This window comes from Electrophorus electricus, chromosome 15, assembly GCF_013358815.1.
Source record: "Electrophorus electricus isolate fEleEle1 chromosome 15, fEleEle1.pri, whole genome shotgun sequence".
Classification (NCBI taxonomy): Eukaryota; Metazoa; Chordata; class Actinopteri; order Gymnotiformes; family Gymnotidae; genus Electrophorus; species Electrophorus electricus.
In genome coordinates, this window is record NC_049549.1 from 11,599,217 (window position 1) to 11,606,716 (window position 7,500).

Genomic DNA, 7,500 nt, shown 5'->3' on the forward strand with positions numbered 1-7,500 from the left:
CTCTCTGTTCTTCTCTGTTCTCTCTCTATTCTTCTGTTCTCTCTGTTCTTCTCTGTTCTCTCTCTATTCTTCTGTTCTCTCTCTATTCTTCTGTTCTCTCTCTATTCTTCTGTTCTCTCTGTTCTTCTCTGTTCTCTCTCTATTCTTCTGTTCTCTCTGTTCTTCTCTGTTCTCTCTCTATTCTTCTGTTCTCTCTCTATTCTTCTGTTCTTCTCTGTTCTCTCTCTGTTATCTGTTCTTCTCTGTTCTCTCTCTGTTATCTGTTCTTCTCTGTTCTCTCTCTGTTATCTCTGTTCTTCTCTCTCTCTGTTCTCTCTCTATTCTTCTGTTCTCTCTCTATTCTTCTGTTCTTCTCTGTTCTCTCTCTGTTATCTGTTCTTCTCTGTTCTCTCTCTGTTATCTGTTCTTCTCTGTTCTCTCTCTGTTATCTCTGTTCTTCTCTCTCTCTGTTCTCTCTCTATTCTTCTGTTCTCTCTCTATTCTTCTGTTCTCTCTATTCTTCTGTTCTCTCTCTATTCTTCTGTTCTTCTCTGTTCTCTCTCTGTTATCTCTGTTCTTCTCTCTCTCTGTTCTCTCTCTATTCTTCTGTTCTCTCTCTATTCTTGTTCTCTCTATTCTTCTGTTCTCTCTCTATTCTTCTGTTCTTCTCTGTTCTCTCTCTGTTATCTCTGTTCTTCTCTCTCTCTGTTCTCTCTCTATTCTTCTGTTCTCTCTCTATTCTTGTTCTCTCTATTCTTCTGTTCTCTCTCTATTCTTCTGTTCTTCTCTGTTCTCTCTCTGTTATCTCTGTTCTTCTCTCTCTCTCTCTCTCCCTCCCCCTTTCCTCCTCCCCTTTCTCCTTTTTTTCACCTGTTTCACAGGACTAAGTGAAAAAATTGCATACAAGACCAAAATATTAATTGATTCTTTAGAATTCTTTGAAGGAAAGCCTGGTGTGTGGGGAGCATGTGTGTGTGTGTGTGTGCGTGTGTGTGGGAAGTGTTGTGTCCAGTTTCACACCTCTGCTTTGGTCTGGTTGGATGTGGAAGACAGCCGTCTCAAAGCCAATTTTGCAAATGGAAGTTCTGAAACATTTACAGTAGAACTCTCACCCAAGACACATGCCAAGAGACTTCCCCTGTACAGCAAGGTCCATTCCTTTCTACTCTGCCCACGTTTGTGTGTGTGTGAGTGAGTGAGAGAGAGAGAGAAAGAGAGAGAGAGAGAGAGAGAGAGAGAGAGAGAGAGAGAGAGAGAGAGACTAAGAGAGAAGAAAATAGACACACAGCGAGAGTGGGATTATCTCTACATTCTGTCTCTGTGTATTTCTGTCTCACCCTCTATGTTTTAGGTCACTGACCATTAGCTATAAGCAGCCTGGAGAGAATGATAACGCATCTTAAAGAATGATTCTCATCCACTCAGATGTGACGTGTGTGTGTGTGTGTGTGTGTGTGTGTGTGTGTGTGTGTGTGTGTGTGTGTGTACGTGTGTGTTTTAAAGCACACTAAGCCATACATCCACAATATTAGACATTAGCATGATATTTATGGATGTGGAAAGCTGGAAAATGTATCCCATAACACACTTTACCTTGGAACTTTAGTATACACACACACACACACACACACACACACACACATATATGGTTGTTGGTGATAGACGGGCTGGTCTGAATACTTTAGAAACTGCTGATCTACTGGGATTTCACACACAACCATATCTAGGGTTTGCAGAGAATGGTGCAAAACAGAAAAATTATCCAGTGAGCAGCAGTTCTCTGGGTGAAAATGCCTTGTTGATGCCAGGGGTCAGAGGAGAACAGCCAGATTGGATACAGATGGGCTAGAACAGCAGGAGACCACACAGGGTGCCACTGCTTTCAGCTAAGAACAGGCTCACCAAAATTGAACAACAGAAGATTGAAAAATCGTTGCCCGGTCTGCTGAGTCTCGATTTCTGCCGCAATATTCAGATGGTAGGATCAGAATTTGGCAAAAACAATAGGAAAGCATGGATCCATCCTGCCTTGTATCAAAGGTTCAGGCTGCTAGTAGTGGTGTAATGGTGTGGGGGGATGATTTCTTGGCACAGTTTGGGCCCCTTAATACAGATTAAGCACGATGACCACGTCCGTCCCTTTATGACCACGGTGTGCCCATCTTTTGATGGCTTCCATCAGGAGGATAATGTGCCATGTCACAAAGCTCAAATCATCTCAAAGTGGTTCCTTGAACAATGAGTTCACTGTACTGAAATGGTGTCCAAGATCTCAGTTCAAAAGAGCACCTTGGGGATGTGGTGGAATGGAGATTCGCATCATGGGTGTGCAGCCAACAAATCTGGAGCAACTGCGTGATGCTCTCATGTCATTATGGGATGAAAATCTCTGAGGAATGTTTCTAGCACCGTGTTGAACCTATGCCAAGAAGTACAAATTGTACTTTTAAGAGTTGTTTTAAAAGAGTGTACTTTATGTCACGGAACGCTCGACTCCCGCGAGTCACGTGGTTTGGCCCGCCGCGGGCAGTTCGTAGTCGCACCTGCACACACCTGTATTGTGTTAGTCTTCTGTGTATTTAAATTCTTGTCGTTGTGTGCGGTGTTGTCGTTTATTGTTGGCGTACTGTGTGAATGTAACGTGTTAATGTAAGATGTATTCTTGTTTATCGTGTCTGTTTAACGTTAACGTTACATTTAAAAAATTTTTTTTTTACATTTTTACATTTTGCCACAACCTTTCAAGTGTGTGAGGGTTAGTGAAATCCCTAAAGATGATCACACTTTGCTTCAGTAAATTAGACAACTGGACAGTAGACGGACATAACAGCGAACAGCCGCATTTTCCGGCGTGGGACTCAAATGACATGAAAAGTAGCTTACAATATATCCCTTTCTTTAAGGATCACATATCTGTAAAATTGGTGCTCTTTCCTAACGTGCATTATTAATATGTAATAATAGTATAGTGTGGTCCGATATCAATGATATTCTGAGAAGAAATGGCTTGCTAGCTACGTATCTATAAACTACAAGCATCAGAAAAAGCAGCTGAACTGAACTCATGGCGTGCAGCAATAAATGCCCCTTTTTGAGGCATATTTTCAAGATTAAAAAGATTCTAAAGGTTCTCAAGGTTATAAAAATGAAGGTTTGTTATTGATTTATATATATTTATATTTCTTTCGATCACATGCCTTTCCAGTTGTTAGCTAGGCAACGTACGATATCTAGGTCAGCTAGCCAGCCGGTCTGGCTAATTGCAAAGTAAATATAACAAACAGTAAGATGTCTAGTAAGTGACCTTGGGCAAGAGCTCAGAATAGTCCTTCAGACTGTACTAATCACAAAGTGATCACCAAATCTAATGTGGTGCATGAGACTTATGTTATATTCACAATATTTAGTCGATTTTAAAAATCTTGTGTAGCTTAAACATAACACGCTCTCTCTGTCTTACTTAGTTCAACAACAACAACAAAAAAACAGCAGTTTTTTAAATGTATTTTTCCATGCTGAATCCAAATGTTTTTTAAGGGTTTTTTAAACTGTTATATTTACATCTACACGTATAGCATTTAGCAGACATAATCTACCAAATTGCTTTTAGCTGTCTTCTAAGAACAAATAGTTTAGAACCGATTATACTCACATATCATTATGGATAGCAGTATATATTCTCTCTCTCTCTCTCTCTCTCTCTCTCTCTCTCTCTCTCTCTCTCTCTCTCTCTCTCTCTCTCTCTAACACACACACACACACACACACAAACATCACTTTAAATATAAATATCCTGCCATTTTCTAATTTTTAACTCAGTAATGCATCAAAAAGTGTAATAATTTGTTTTGGTTCATATTTGCTCTAAGGAAATTATATGTATACTTTCATGACTTCTTGTTTTTTTTAGGGTGTAACAATAACATAATACACCCCCCAAAAAAACTAAATTAAATGACACTTTAAAAACACCACTGTTTACTTTTGATCACTATTTGAAAAGTCCAACTCCACTGAAATAGCAGTTCATTTGTCAGGAACAGAACAGAACAGAGCAGAACAGGTCGTATTGCCCCCAGGCACAGTGAGAAGGATGGTGAGAGTGGAGGAGAAGTTTAGTGTACCTATGTCTTATAAGGAATGGTTGCCTCTTGGGGCCATCATGTCTCAAACAAACCAGGGAAACAAACCAGCAAAAAAGCTTCTTGCGCCCCTCCACTATTGCAGAGAATCAAGTGTGGAATTTCCTATGTCACTTATATTAGGAAATGGTATTAGGAAATGGTGCTCTAGTCACAGGAGAATAAAACCAAAATTCTTGGCCATGCTCATCATAGATATGTTTGTGGTTAAATAAAAAAATCCCATTAAGGCGTCAAACCTGCTGGAAAATCTGGTGAGGGATACGGTGCTGTGTGGAAGTGCTCAGCCCCCTTGGTGTTTTTCCTCTTTCGTTGCATTACAACCTTTAATTAAAATTGATTTTAATTTGGATTTCATGTAATGGACCTAACCAGATTAGGTACTTTTTTTTTTTTTTTTTTTTTTTTTTTTAATTATTAAACAATGATAAATCAGAAGCGACACTACTTCTCTAGCCACCCTTAAGAAATGTAGACATTACACACTAAATATTACAGATTTTACCACAACCGAATTGGCGCAGGTTTGTGATGCTGGTGTCATTTTAAGTCCCACACTATCATTTGACTGCAACAATAAAATGTTGCTAACACTGCTTCCTGTCACATCTAGATTGTCAATCTCTTTCACATTCAGTAACTAAGAGTTTTATCCATGCATTTATTACTTCTAGAATGTCCTCTACATGCTGCCTATCTCTGGGCTTCCGAAACTGCAGCATGCACAGAACCCGAGGGTTCTGAGAGGGTCCTTACCTGCACCTACATCATAGGAACATATAACTCCCACAGACATCCAGATTGGTTACCCATTCCGTTCCATATACAATATACATTTCTTCTGGTCTTTAAGGCACCTTCTTTCATGTCTCCCCATCCATCACCTTCACGTATGTTCTGGTCTTTTGATGTCCGTTTAGTCTTTGTTCCTCCCTCTAGGCTTTGTGGGAGACATGGCTTTTAGTCTAGCTGGCCCTAAACTGTGGAACAGTATTATTGCTCACCTACACCCCAGACATCTTACATGTTAATATAAAAATAACACCTTTACCAAAAGATCCCTGAGTCTGCTACAGCAAAGAAGCAACATGTTGACCAAAGAGCTTTCCAAACCGATCAGAGACAGTTGTGGAGAGGTATAGCTCAGGGTTGGGTTATTAAAAAAATCCCAGATTTGGAACCTGTGACAGAGAATCATTAAATCCATTATAACAAAATGGAAAAAATATAGCACCACTAGAAACTCGAGTTGAAGTAGCCACAGAGGAGATGTAAGTGTTTGTACAGTACATAGGACCACTTTAAGCCGTACATGCCACAGAGCGAGCCTTTATGGATGAGTGGCCAGAAAAAATCCATTGCTTAAAGAACAAAAGAAGAAGTCTGGTGTTTCCAAACACATGGAAAAAGGTTCTCTGGTCAGATGAAACGAAACAATTTTGGGTATCATGGGAAATGCTATGTGTGGTACAAACCCATACTTTTCCATCACTCTGAACATACCATTCCCACAGTGAAGCATGATGATGGAAGCATTGTTTTAGGGATAGGTTTCTTTGGCAGGGACTGGATAACTGTCAGGATTGAAGTAAAGATAGGTAGCACTAAAAAAAAACAATTCCTGTGCCAGAGATTTGAGACTGAGATATTACATTTACATTTACAGAATTTGTCAGACTCTCTTATCCAGAGTGACTTACAAAAGTGCCTTGTCATTTACTCACAGAATATATCCTAACAAGTAGGTTAGAGTCCAAAATACCAATGAACTAGAATGCTCTTGAAATACAGCGATCAATGCTGATGCCTAGAAGTGAAAAACACATACAAGCTCTATAACAGACAACAATAAGTGCAATAAACAATACTCTACAATAAGTACTAGAATTTCAGTTACTTAACATAGGTGTAGGATCAGTGGTCATTTAAATATTCCATGAATAGATGGGTCTTCAGCCTGCATTTGAAGACTGCAAGGGACTCTGCTGTCCTGACAGCCAGCGGAAGTTCGTTCCACCATCTGGGAGCCAGGTCAGAGAATAGGCTCCATGCTAGTCTTCCGACTGAGATTTTCCTTCCAGCAGGACAATGACCTGTGGTTTTAATGTCTTGGAATGGCCCAGTCATAGCACAGACCTCAGTCCAATTGAGAATCTGTGGCATGAATTGAAGATTGCTGTACACCAAAACAACCCATCTAACTTGAAGGAGCTGGAGCAGTAGCTGGGGCAGTTTTACCTTTTGGTGGGGGGATACATATGCATACTAAAAAAGTGCAAAGTTCTGTAATGTTTAAATCAAATAGCACGACCTCCCACAAAATCCATTTTAATTCCAGGTTATAATGAGAAAAGCAAAACAGGAACACCATTAAGGGGGGTGAATGCTTTCACAAGGCACTGTGGGAGCTGCTCTGGGGTTGCTTCATTACCACTGCTCCTGGGGCCCTTAAAAGGTGTTCATCCCGAATTCACAAAACTCCAATAAATCTTGGGTCTCTGCCTGGAGGATGCGCTTTTACGGATCTTCAACAAGACCACAATGAACACCGACACGGTACAGGTCTGCCTAACTCTGGAGAGTTTGCTCCTTCCATTAACTGAGTCTTCTAAAGGTGGAGAATGCAGGGTATTGGCAGAAATGCTCTTACAGTGAATGCAGTGCGAGTTTCCCACCTGTGCAGTTTCTCAAGCAGATGAGGCTAAATACCAGTCTGTAGCTGCACTTGATATTAACAAGTGTTTCCAGTGTAGCGACAATGCTGTGGTTTGAACGAGAGCCCTTTTGCCCTATTGGTTATAATCCTAACCTGGTTGGTCCTGAAAAAGGTGTGCTAGCGCACATGGATTAGAGCATGTGTGTTACAGCATAGTGTTAGAGGAGGCGTGTTACTGAAAGTGTGTTAAAGCAGGGAAACACAACAGGGAGCACTAAGCAGTAACCTAGCCAGAATTTCTTTTCCAGGGTGGGGGGTCTTCATTTTGCAGGTGAGTGGTCTTCATTACGGAGGTGGGTGGTCTTCATTTTGGGGTGTGTGTGTGTCGGGGGGGTACTGTGCAATTGCTTAAATTTCCACACCATTGCCTCATCTTCCATGCCTGCTATAACCACAACTGTATTACCACAGCGGGTAATCCGTGTGGCCAGCACAGCCTTTCAAGGGAGGGATGTGATTACAACGGAAGAGTCTCTATGGGTTTTGTGCTTTGGCTAAGTTAAAAACAGATGTTTTAGGCCAGATCCTGGGAGGGTGGGTTTGGGTAGAAGGGTCAGGCTCAGTGTCTGTCAACTTCTCACTCCAGCTCTCTAACAGAAATCCAAACCCATGCAGTACAGTTCTCTTAGAAATATGTAGTGCTACTTTTACTTTCCTTCCTCT